General features: G+C 38.9%; 1 protein-coding gene across 2 annotated transcripts in view; it reads left to right on the forward strand.

Moving 5' to 3' along the window:
- Aig1 (androgen induced 1) overlaps positions 1-13,999 on the forward strand; it is a 227,443-nt gene that overhangs the window by 28,373 nt on the left and 185,071 nt on the right. The gene's annotated exons all lie outside the window — the stretch shown is intronic.

The raw sequence follows: 13,999 nt of genomic DNA on the forward strand, positions 1-13,999 counted from the left end.
ACAAACTCCATAAGGAGCCCCTTCGTTGCTCATCATTCTCTTGGAGTAGATGAGATTGGTGCTGCCAGGAGAATATGTGTCTCATTCTCATAAAAAGTCCTAAGTTATTAAAACATTTTACATGCCATATTCCGAAGGTCTCTGAAAGATTCAAGGAATACCTGTCCAACTGAAATATATCTCTATATATCTAGAAAATCTAACATTACTATAAGCTTGAATATTGTAGATGACTATCTATTAACCTGTATTTCTTAATTATACATTACATTTTTAATGAGATGCATAAACACAATACCTTAATTAAGGGCATATATATGTATGTATATATGTATATATATAAAAATTGATCTTAAATTGTATCAGTAAACCAAGATGCATACCAGTGCAAAGTATTCAGATCTATAGCATATCCCCTTTAAATGTAAACACATTTATAAACAATATTTGGGAATTTGGGAGTAGTTCTCTCCAAACTGCTTCCTGCTTTTTGTTGGATGAAGTAATTTTGGGGGGTGTTCATGGTGACCTTTGGGGTGTCTTGGTTCATTAAACCACATTAGTATGGATACAATTCATAGGTTCTCATCCACTGTGGAAACAAAAGCAGAACTTCTTTTCAAAGCAACATATCCTTAAACCCAAATTTTGAAGTAAAGATGCCTCTAAAACAATATATGTGTTTTATCTTAGCAGCCTGTACAATGAGATGCCTCTTTTCACTTACCTCCTTCACAGTTGAAAAATTCAAAGAAAACACAATAATATACATAATCCAGACTCTCTGTGTATATTCCATCTTTACATGGCTTATTTTTCTTACTCTGTTAATTTTTGTACATGTTTACTCTGTCTCTTTAAAGACTTTGTTTTATTTTTAAAAAAAAAAACATTTACTTCATTTTATTACTTTCTATTTCTTCTCTCTCCCAAGCCTATGTACATTTGTTAAACACAGTGTGACCCTTTTAGAGGTCTTTTCCTCTGAATCTGTCTTTATTGTGTATATGTAATTATTTTCTGACCAGAAATGCCTCCCCCCTCTTTTTAAAGCTAAACAGGTGTGTCTAGGGCCAAAATGGCCCTGCCTGCTTGCTCCACCCAGTTCAACATGGTGGAGGCATGTTCGCTGCCTCTGAGAGCCATGTCCATTGCCCCATTTTAGGGACACAGTGGGTCTATGTTGCCATTAAGCAAACTGTAGCACTCTACTCACAGACCCCATTTAAATCCTTCGTAGCTGGACCTCCCAAAAGAGTCAGAGCCATTCATGCTGGCAAATCAGGAAGCCCTATTAAAGGAGCCAAGCAGTTTTTGCTGCCACCCCTGAGTCAGGAAGCCTTCTTTTAAAAGAATCGTGACTCTGCTTGGTTCTAGCAAACAGAGCTTACCCGAGAAGATGCTGCTACCAAAAAGCTGTGTTTAACTCTGTTCTTTTGTGTCAAGAATTTCTTTTTAAACTCTCTTGGGCTTTTTTTGTGGATGTAGTTACCCACGTCGGCATGCCAGTCTGTTGGAGGAGGTTGCTTGTTCGTTCCCCGGCTTCACAGACTCCTGAAAATAATCACACAGAAACTATATTATTTAAATCACTGCTTGGCCAATCAATTAAACATATTGCTAGCTACCTCTTATATCTTTGGTAAACCCATTTTATTATTTTATATTTTACCATGAGGTCATGGCCTACTGGAAAGGTACCAGCTGACTGCTCATGTCTTTCTCTTCTGGCAGCTCCATGGCATCTCTTGACGCCACCTTCTCCTAGCATTCAGTTTAGTTTTCTGGCCTAGCTTTCCTCTGTTAAGCCACTGACCAAAAGCAGCTTCTTTATTAACTAATGGCAATAAAACATATTCACGGCATGCAGAGGGGAATTCCACATCATATTTTCTGATTTTCTTAACATTGTTTTTATAATGAAATTTTTGTCTCTGTCCAAGCTGATGCAGCTCACAAGTCAAGATAAATTTCATATTATGTTTTCTGAAATCTTAGAACTCTCACCATTATTTCTTATTGAATTTAAAAGGTAAAATTGTGTTTTATTTCTTGGTGTATAGCTCTTGAATTATTTTCTCTTAGAAATTTCAATATAAATGCTACTTTTAGAGGAATAACTGTCTATTGTATTACTGTCTCCAGAGGATTTTGACATATCTTTCTCTCATTCTCAGCAATAACAATGTGACCTACCCGATTCACAGGGTATATTCAGAATTATTATTATTATTATTACTAATTATATGCATGTTTGGCCGTTGGGTGTTTTCTTTTAGTGTTTAAGCAAACATGTGTATGTTTATGAGAACAGAATGTTATAAAAATAAAAGATGATATTACCTTAATCAAAAATGTATCTGAGCAGAAAAATTCTAGTTTATATAGCTATTTATTCTAAGCAATCAGTTAGTAGTCATTCTTTCATAAACATGCCACAGTTTTATACTAAATTTTTAGAATTTTAAAATCTATAATCTTTTTAAAAATTTCTTTCTTTAGTACTGAGGATTGAAACTAAGACCTTGTTTATGCTAAGCGAGTGCTCTGTTACTGGGTTATATCCTCAACCTTTTAAAAGATTTTCATTTTGAGCTGGTCTCACCAAGGTTGGCCTAAAACCCAGTACCTAGCCAAGGCAAGCCTAAAACTCTACATACTTATGCCTCAGCTATGGTGTGGCTAAGTGGGAACTGTTACTCTGCAATTTAGTTCCAATGTTCTTTATTTATTTATTTATTTATTTATTTATTTATTTATTTATTTAATTATTTTGCCCCAGCATATACAAGAACATAATTGGTATGTGAGATTTACTCCACAGCCTTTCTTCTTCCTGTTTCTCTGAATAGTATTTTGTTCTACTTAGAGACCTATTTGTTGTGGCTATATGTGGGTCTTTTTAATGACAGTAGTCTAACTTTTATTCTGGGACCCCAAGCTCCCATCCAGATGTTCACACCTACCACTCAACTCTCCTGCTTCTTGTCTGTTCCAGGTTTTTCTATGATCCTTCTAAGCTACATGATAATCTCTCATTACTCATTTGAAACCTTTATGCCCCAGTGACTTGCTGGGTTTGTCTTGCAAACCATTACGTCCAGTAGTCTCTAGTGATGACCCTAAAATGAAGGCACTGAACATTACTTTGAAAAAAACTTCAGTTCAGTAGAAACATTTCTGTGTTGTCTCCTTTGCAGGGCCTTTAGCTTGCCCTGGCCACTCTTCTCTCATTCCAAGTCAGGTCTATTCCTGCTCTACTCTGTCGTCTTTACCACTGCTATTAATTCTGTTCTGTAGGAATGTTTAGTGACACTGTGTTCCAGATACTGCACAAAGCCCCAGAGATAGACTACTGAACTAAAACAACATTTTATCCTCATATAACATACAAGAGTCAGACACATATAAAATAGCAACCCTCATGATGATTTCATTACACTTGAATACAGCAACAAAAATTTCAAGGTAGCCTGAGGCTGCATCCTGGTATAGGAAGGGGAAGATGATGACTGGCTTCCCAGCAGAACGTGATTTCTTTGCTCTTTCCAAAGCTTGTTGGATCTTTACTACTGGGCTAATATTCAATTAGTAGTCCCCAGAATAATTTAAAAATGATAACTTTGTTGAGCAGTTAGTAGATATGTGTAGTTATAAATAAGCCAAAAAAGTAAACTTTAAAAAATGGTTCATCTATGTGTGTGCTTTTAACGTCTGCACTGGCAAACTCCAAGTATTCTATGTGAAAGTCAGTATAGTGGGACAGTCACCAATATGTGCTAATAACAGCAGATATTGCCCTAGAAGTTGTCAAACCTCATAAAACTTACCCTGAAACGTTTGCCTAGAAGGTCCTGTTTCCCACGATCTAGGTCAGCATTTAGAGACAGAATTGCCCTAATCAAATTATTCTAGCCACCCAGTTCTCTCCTAGCAGTTCATATATACCTGTATAAATAAAATTGTTATGAGGACTCAATGTTGGAAGGACCCATGTCAATAGTTTTAAAATATTTAAAAGAGGAACTTCTAAGGCTGGGGATTCTTCTATCTATCTATCTATCTATCTATCTATCTATCTATCTATCATCTATCTATCTAAAGATTTTTTTCTTTTTTTGTTTTTCCAGGCAAGGTTTCTTCGTATAGCCCTGGCTGTCCTGGAATTTGCTCTGAAACTCACTTTGTATACTAGACTCGCTTCAAACTCAGAAATCTGTTTACCTTTTCCTCCCCAGTATGGGGATTAAAGGCCTGTTTGCCACCAAGTCCTGCTTAGGAGTTGTTATTTAATTGGCTTCATTAATGCAGTTTTCACACACACTTTCTTTTACCGTATGCAACACAGATCCGGCACAGGTTCTATGTAACTATCTTCTTTTATATCTTCTATCAGTTAAGATTCTATCTGATCCTGACTCAGGTTAAGAGCTTCTCTGATTTATGTTTTAGACTTTGTTGCCCTTTAATGATGTCATTTGGCACCGAAGCCATCTGTGAGATGGTGTCACAGGAAGCGGAACTTGGAGGAAGTGTATTTTATGGTTTTAGAAGTTTTAAGTCACTTTTACAAACATCCCCCCTCAAATGCATCGTTTGTTTCTTTTAATAATAATTGCCCACTATTATTGTGCTTAAACTGAAATATCATATATTTAGCAAATACAGCTACTGCTCTGTTGGAGGTTTGGCCTGTCTGGGCATGTTTTCGTGGACAGCAAAATGTGCACTCATTTAACAGCCTGCATTTCTGTATTCATAGTTTATTTAGTGTTTATACCTTGTGGTCAATCAATAAATACTTGTTTAAGCAATCAATAGTGGTTTTAATTCAGTGCTCAAAAAGGATCCTTTCCAACATTAACAGTTTATATGAAATCTGTAGATTCTGCATTTTTGAGCCGTTCACAGTATCAGAGCAAGACCCTCCCGCTAACTGTGCAAACGGATCAGAACACTGACAGGTTGAGGCTTTCTGTCATGATTTGCTGCAAAGAAGAGAATTGGTGGGAAGCTTCTGGCTGCCCTCTTACTGAGTTTTGTTGAAACGTGGCATGATGTGCCTTTGCCTCTGTGAAGCATATCTGGTTACCGTCTTTAGACGACTATTCGTTTGGTACTTAAACATTGTCACAAATTTTCCCACCAAGCCTTCCCTTCCCAAGCTGCTTATGATACTCCATCATTCCTGGCTGCAAGGCTTATCCTTCTTTGGTTTTATCTAAATGGATTGCTTACCAGGAGTGACGTACGGCTTGTTTCATCGATTTACAGTAATGAGACGGAGTGCTACGAGGTCAATGTCTGTCCGTGGGCAGGGATTCTAAATCGCAGCCTGCAAACCACAAGCTCAATGGTGCAGTTGGTCCATCTCCTCAGGAATGCTGTGGGGAAGGCTTCTTGAAAATGACTGAGCTCCAAGAACATCACTTAATGTCAGTTTTAGAAAACAAGAGGTCCAGCCATTAGTGTGATGGGTCCATGTTGACTTGGTCAAGCTAACCTCCAAGGGTCGGAGAGAATAATTCACCAGCTGGTATAACTGATGGACATAGTCTCAGTGGAAGGGGGAAGTTTTCAAAGAGCACTATGGAATTTAAAGCACATTGATTTCTTTGCAGAGTAGCATTTAAACATGTCACTGGTCACGGACTCCAAGTAACTGATGGCCCACGCCTGTGACTGTGCAATAGCTCCAAGATGTTCAGCTTCTCTAGTGAAGAAGACACTGAACAGAAATGCAGGGGAAAGCACTGCAGAATTCTCTTGTCTGACTCTCCACTGAGTCACTCATCAGGATGCTAGTTGACCTTTGGCCTTCACTCTTGATGCTGTGACAGGAGAAGACCTCATGTGTTACTAAAGCGTCAGATGATGTGGACTGTGGACTCTTCCCAGAGAGAATGGTTAGAGCCCCGCTGGGTGATGGCTCTTGTGTCCTTCCCACATGTTGCTTCACTCTGTCAGTAAAACCGCCTCCCCTCGCCACATAGATACCATATAGGCTGATTTCCAGTAAGAAGTTCATTGCAAGTTTGTTAAGATGAAAAAAAAATAACCATTCCTGTACTGTAGGCCCTTATATGACAAGAAGTTACACTGCTTTACTAAATGGTTTCTTTTTCTGTGAAGGAGAAATATCTGTTTCTTTCAGATACATAATGCATTTTATATATAATATGTGTGTATAATATAATAAACATATATGTGTGTCACACATATTTTTAGACTATAGAAATAAAGAAACTACATATAGCCTACTTGTCTACTCTTCTGTTCTTTGGATTATGGAGAGATCCATCCAATGCCAGGTTATGCCCTTATACTCTCTAATTAGAAGAGCCCAGGTAGGGTTTTTCATTACTTCCTCGTCATTTCCTCCTTAATTAATGCTCTTGTCCTCACACAGAGACTCCTCCAGGCCTTTCTTTATGACACGATAAATCTGGCTCCCTCCTTCCCATCTGTCCTCTCCCCAGTTCTTCATTCTATGACCTGTGTCACTCGGGTTCCTGTTGCTTCCCCTCTGAGTTCCCTCCTTTTCATGTTGTTTCTGTCTACTGTGGCAAACACTAACTTGAAAATAACAGGATCTTCAAGACCACCATGTCACTTTTTGGCCCCGTCTTTTGGCATGACATCACTACCGTATACCACTGTAGATGCCAGCCCAGGAAACCTTACAGTCAAGACAGGTGTATTCTGCTCTTTAAAAATCCTGTAAACAATGATTGCGTTTCTTACTAAATGCACTGCTGCTTCAACTTTGGTGCAGTTTTTGTGTCTTGCTTGAGTTCAGTTCAGTTCAAAATAGGAATTAGGTGATAACAAAACAATATATCTACTATACTTTGAAGCAATTTTTTATTTTGTTTAAGATACTGAAGGTAGTATGTTGGAGTCAAATAAAATGTGTTCTGGACAAAAAAATGTATGGTTAGGAATAAATTCTAAGAGTCTATGGAATTTCTCCCATTGTACAGAATATTGTAAGTATTTAAGGCATAAAGAAAATACTACTAGATTTTTTATTTAAAATTGATCATATGTGTGTAAAAATATGAAAGGAATGTAGGTACTTTTTTATGCTCAAGAAAATGAACCCTCATTCAATAGCAGATCAGTAAGTAAGCTTTGATTTCTGGATAGGAAGAGGAAGTGGAGTAATGATATAGAAGGAATGGGAACTGTAGAGAACATTCTAGAAGAGCAAACCACGAATGACTCCAAACTGTCCTGAGATGGTTTTGTTTTTCTGATCAGTATCTATATTTCTTGGAGTGCTAGGCTGCATCGCACCATTTCATTTCCATTGGGTGAAAAATAATAAGAGCAAGCAGCCTGCTAAGAGCTCACAGCCAGATGGTGTACATCCATGTCATGCTGAGCTGATGGGAGGAAATGCCAGCTCTGCAGGATGGTTGGAGCCAAATGATACTTCAAGGTAACCTGGCTTCAGACTTGTTTATTCATCTCCATGTAGCACTGCATTGTAAATAGTGTAGTGAGTTTTAAATGGGCAGAGTGGCATTTTGAGGCATTAGAAGAATACAGGTACGATGTCTCCAATGGTTTCTGGTAATTGTGGGCATAAAACTCTAAAGTAGTGTCTCAGATTTGGCAAACTGTTTCTTTAAGCACATAGCCAAAAGTCAATCCATTTGTCAAGGAAAGAGAATTTTTCAGAAGTTTTACCAATTATTATTTGATGATGAGAGCTAAAGACAAACTCTTCCTTTTTCTTTAGCTGTGCTGGGTACTGATCCTATGACTGTGTACAAGCCAGGCAAGTGTATTTCTGTTGACAGAGGTTTCTGTCCTGCCCAGTCCTACAGCCATGCAGTTCCAAAGTAACACACAGAGGTCTACATCAATTATAAATTGGTTGGCCTATTATATCAGAATTCTTATTAACTAACTCTAACATCTTACTTTGACCCATAATTCTTATCTGTGTTAGCCATGTGGCTTAATGCCTTTTATCAGTGAGGCATTCTCATCTTGCTTCCTCTGTGTCTGGGTGACAACTGCAGGCTGAGCCTTTCCTCTTCCCAGAATTCTTCTATTCTTATCACCCCGCCTATATTTCCTGCAAGGCTACTGGCCAATCCGCATTTTATTAAACCAATACAAGTGACAAATCTTTACAGGGTATAAGACCATTGTTCTACAGCACGTTCCCTTTCTTTTTCTTTTCAACACAAGAACTCTAAATCTAATCTCCATTGTTTAGATAGATTCTTTTCCAGACCATTATTCATAACAACTTTTAACCAACACTCTAAACAAAAACATCCATAATCCATTTGGGGGCAATGTGGGCATAGTTTTCTAGGCTATTTCCTGCTAATTAGGGGTGTTGACAATCTTAGGGACACCTAAAGAAAATTTAAGATTATTGTCAAGGTCTGACTGGAATATTCTGTGAGCTTTGATCATCTCTGCCAACAGTCTTGAGACTGTTCTGAATGTAGAAGTCAGAGGAAACTCCAACAGAGGTCCTCTGAAATGTTGGATCATTTCAGAAATGAAATGATAGGATCATTCACTCCTATTGGAGATTTTTTTCAGGAGCTTGTTCTTGATGAAACCTGATTTTTCTTAATCTAGAATGAATCCACAGCCCCTCATTTCCTGTGGAAACAAAAACTAAACCTCTTCTCCAATGTAACATATCTTTTGATTTAAATTTTGAAGTCAACACATTTTCAAATTATATCCAGCAGCATTTATAATCAAATGTCTTTTAGTGGCTGTTGTTCCTTCCTCAGCCATCAAACAATTCAAAGACAACACAATAATATACAATATACAGATTTGATGTGTATTTTCCATCTTTATGTAGCTTTATTTTAGACTCTAATTTCTTTTATTTTTAATATTAATTTTTGGTGTTTTGAAACAGGGTTTCTCTGTGTATGTTTGGCTGTCCTGGAACTCACTCTGTAGACCAGGCTGTCCTTGAACTCACAGAGATCTGCCTGCTTCTGCTTCCCAAGTGTTGGGATTAAAGGTGTGTGATACCACACCCACCTAATGTCTTTCTTTTTTTTTTAAAAGACTTTATCCTTTTTCTTTTCCAAGCCTACATATATTTTAAACACTCTGTAAACCATTTATAGTTTTTTTTTGTCTGAATCTATCTTTACTATATATTTCTCTTTTTCTGACATGAGTCTTTAATTTGCTAAGCTATATGGCTATCATTAAAGCTGTGGCTTTGATGACTGGATTTATCCCATTCTTAGCTTTCTGAGAGTCTAGCTTTATGGTGGAGGTACTGGCAGGAACCATGTTTATTGCCACAACTCTATGGAGTTTCAAGGTCTCTGCCACCACCAAGAAGCATGCTGTCAATAGTTCATAAACACCATTTAAGTGTTTTATGGTGTGGTATTTAAAAGAGCTGCAAGATTTTTGCAGCTAAAGCTGAGTCAGGAAGCCTCTCTCTGCAAACAGAGCCCATCTGAGAAAATATTGCTATCAATAAGATGTGCTTAACTCTGTTTGTTTGTGAATTATTTTCCAAGTTCTCTCAGTTTTTATGCAGATATAGTTGTCCATATTGGCACCATTTGTTGACAGAGGTTTCTGTCCTGCCCTCTTCCATGCAGTTCTAGTATAACACACAGAGGCCTACATTAATTATAAAGTAGTTGGCCTATTAGCTTAGGATTCTTATTAACTAACTTTTACATCTTTCATTAACCCATAATTCTTGTCTGTGTTAGCCACGTGACTTGGTACCTTTATCAGTGAGGCATTCTCAATCTTGCTTTCTCTGTATCTGGGTGATGACTGTAGACTGAGCCTTTCTTCTTTCCAGAATTCTCCTGTTCTGGTCACCCCACCTATGCTTCCTGCCGGCCTACTGACCAATCAGTGTTTTCTTAAACCAATACAAGTGACAAATCTTTACAGAGTACAAGACCATTGTCCCACAGTATGTTACCATCAATGTATATTCCCAGTCTGTGTGTTAAAGAAACAGCAGCAGCTCCTGCAAGTTCTTCCTCCTTCTCCTCCTTAAGTTTAGACATCAGGAACAGTTTTGTATTACCACCCTCTCCTCACTGTGAGCTCTTACTTGGGGAGGTGCTCATAGCCGTTCTGGTGAGGTTGAGGTCACTGTATGTAAGCTGGAGAGGGGCAACTGAGAAGATGACAGGGAGGCACAGGGAAGCCACCAAATACTTGTGAGGGGACAGTGTGTTAGGTGACGCATTGCTGAAGGTGAGGATACACTGTTCTGCAAACTGTTGTTTAGAATATGTATTAATTACTGTTGTCATTCCTGGTGACAAAGTGTCTGACAGAGACAGCTTAAGAGAAGAAGTTTTGTGTGTGTGTGTGTGTGTGTGAGATAGAGAGAGAGAGAGAGAGAGAGAGAGAGAGAGAGAGAGAGAGAGAACACGCAACACTGGTGCCAACCCACACTCTCCATTTTGTTCAGTCTAGGCCACCAGCCCATTGTATGGTGGCACCTACATTTAGTGTGAGTCTCCAACCTCAATGAACCTAATTTAGACACTCCCTCACAGTCATGCCCAGAGACTTGTCTCCTAGGTTTTCTGTCTCTGTCAAGTTGTGATACCAGCTACCACATACTATTGCATATCTGTTTTTAGAAATTCTTTCCGTTTTCTTCTCTTCTAGAATGAATTTCTGGTTTTCCACATCTCTTTTGTTTCCTTTTATAGCTTCATAAAAGTATTCTCTTTCCAAGTCATCTATTTGCATAAAAATCCTTTACCTGGCCTCATGTTCATTGGTATCAGTTTTTATGTGATGCAGGTTGAATATGCCTTATTAAAAAAAATGCTTGGAGCTATGAATGTTGTGGAGTTTTTTTTCAAGTTTTTGCAGTGTTTGTATATATACAATATGTATATAGTACCATGACCTGAGGATGGGACTAAGGTCTAACAGAAAATCCATTTTTAAATGTGCCTTGTACATTTAGCTGGAAGGTAATTTTTGTTGTTGTGTTCTTTATAATCTTTTTTTAAAATATTGTTTTTTTAGCATAATTCTTTAGAGATTTCACATCATGTACCCCAATCCTACTCACTTCCCAGGCCCTCTATATCCACTCCTCACCCCATCAGCATGCTTCCCCAATTCATCAAAAACTAAATAAAGCAAACAAACAAGCAAAAAAAAACTTGCTCCTCCATTTTTCCAACAACTCTTTCACTCATCCTAGTGACATGGAGAGCTGCCGTGTGTCACCCAGTAGACCCTTTTGTTAACCACCCTACTGTCAAAATGTTCATTGCAGTGAGTCGTTGGTCTGGTTCAAGGCCTCTGGCACACCATTCTCACTGAATCCTCACTGCAACTCCTCTCAGACATGCTACTGTTGTCCCAAGTCATGGAGATCCTGTGGCTATCAGTTTGCAGGACCAGTCCCTTCCTGCACTCCAGCAGGTCATACATGGGGTAGATGTTAGGGTGTGCCAAACCAAGACCTGGGGTATATATAGGACTGGGTGGTAGCTGAGCTGGTTAGTCTTGGCCACTGGGACTGCCCCCTCAGAGGGACAGAACCAGCTCTCCTAGATTCAATGCTATAGGGGCCATCTCTCCCACACCCATGGTGAGGGGTGGGTCCATCTCTTCTGAGTGGGGGTGGTCAGCTGCTGGAAGGCTTTTTAAAAATACAGTATTCTTGATTGGTTCTTAAAACATAGTTATATATCTCACATGAAGGTTTTTAGAGGGTCTCTTCCCCATGGGGATGCTACAGACTTGCATTTTGACATTAGCCCATCAGATGAAGTCAACATGGTGCCATGTTGACACTCAGGGTTTTCCCATTCTGGATCCTATGGATTTTTGAGTAAGGTATGCTTAATCTGTATAACTAATAGTTATGAAAGTCTTCACATCTGTATGTAAAAAATGACTGATACACTTATAGGAAAATACCAAACATTTTATATTGGCTCATCAATTGAAGGCCCAGAGAGTGCCATTAACTATATCCTAGAGTCTTAAAGGGCAGAATAGTAGCGAATTCATGTGTACTAGGAAACTATGATGGAAGTTTAAACTAGATCTTTTTCCTTGTCCATACCTACAAGGTGAATTTCCTTGTTTCTTGAGCTATATAAAGCAAGTGACTTCCAGATACTTATGCTTCATTGGCACTGAGTCAAATTTCCATTTTCTTTGCCTGGAGAAAAGCGATCCTGTAGGTATTTTCATATGGTGAAGTGCTAAACTTCTTGAGCTCACCCAAACCTGCCATAATTCTCCTGCCCTAAAAACTAGGGGAGTCTTGAGTGAAAAGCAAAGAATTGAAAGATCAGCATAGGATACTAAAAATATGTACTGAAATACAGTAAAAAAAATAATACCATGTCAATATACTCAGTAATCAATGTTGGGAAATGGAATGATGTCAACACACATGGAGCTTTGATATTCCTCTCATACTCTCTTCTTTTCCGGAGGCATCTGAGTTCAGGGTTAATATTTAGCCTTACATATTTGTGTGCATCTTTGTGGGTGTGCACCACATGTGTGTGCCCACAGAGACCAAAAGAACCCTCTGGAACTGACATAGCAGGCAGTTGGGAGTCTCTCGGTGGACGCTGAACTCAGGTCCTCTGTAAGCACAGCTTGTGGCAATACCACACCGTCTCCAGCCCGAGTTCAGTGTTATTAATCCCCATGTGTTTCCTCCTGTTTTACTGCCTGTGCATGTATCCTGATATTTGCATTTCTCACAATTTATTTTAATAGTGTCAAAATATGCTGTTTCTTGTTTCTGTTTTTAGTTTAATATTTTGTTGTCGAGATTGGAAAGTTTTTGTTATGAGATGTGAATTCTGGTGTGTAAATCTGGCACAATTTATTCAGCCTGATATTAAAAAGACATGTAGATGACTCCATCTCTGGTAAAACAATAAAGGCTGAAATCGACTTTCCCCAGTGTGTGTACTGACTCGGAGCAAGGTTTCTGTAGGGCAGTGGGTCTCTACCTTCCTAATGCTGTGGCTCTTTAATATGGTTCCTCACCTTGTGTGATACCCAACCATAAAACTGCTTTCTCTGCTACTTCATAACTGTAACCTTGCTACTATTATGAATGGTGATGTAAATATCTGTGTGTTTCCAGTTCTCTTAGATGACCCTTGTGTAAAGCTTATTTCACCCCCAAAGGGTCACAACCCATAGATTGAGATTCATTGCTTCAGGACATGTCTTTCCTGGTCCGGTCCCCATGGCAAGAGTGCATAGGACTAGGTGTTGTCTATTCTACACAATGTTTGTCCAAACCGTGTTCCCACTGTAAGCTCTGGTTGAGTCAGACATACTTGTATCATGGTTTCGATGAGAAATGCTATCTCATTGTGGCTGTAATTTGAATTCTCCTAGGAATTGGTCCCACAGGGCACTGGATGCTGACTAACAGTCATGGGGAAAATCATTCCCTGGTGTGGTCTCTGATGTGTCACACCCCGCTAGGGCTTCCAGAGAGGTTCAAACATCTTAAATCTTACAATATAAGATGAGAAATTTCCTAAGTAGGGAATTGTTCTCTGAGTCATTTATCTCTGATTACAAGAACATGATGCTGTTTGTCCCCACTTCTGTGTTCTTCACACTTGTAGCAATCTCGGCATCTCCCGCTCTGGCTATTTATAAAACGACAATAGAGTCTAAGCCATGGAAGCTAAAACCAACTTAAATTAAGAGGAAAACTGGAGCATGGCCATGGTCGACTAGTGATAGCAGGGTTTGGGGGAAGCCCCAGAACCTACGCTTCTAACAACATGTGTGCTACAGGGTGAACCCACAGCTGGAACCAGATGTTGTTTTGTGCCCAGTGAGGAGCCATGCACAGAACTTCCACGGACTCTTCCCACTGCCAATGTGGAAATGTTCTTTTCCTTCGAAAGTATTTGTTTGGTTCTACAAAACAAGGAGTATTGTATCCTTTAAAATAAGTCCTCAGTAAATTATTTCTGCTCGAAGAAGTCAGGAAACT

This window comes from Microtus oregoni, unplaced genomic scaffold, assembly GCF_018167655.1.
Source record: "Microtus oregoni isolate MIOR12 unplaced genomic scaffold, Mior012 000033F_ref0000390, whole genome shotgun sequence".
Taxonomy (NCBI): Eukaryota; Metazoa; Chordata; class Mammalia; order Rodentia; family Cricetidae; genus Microtus; species Microtus oregoni.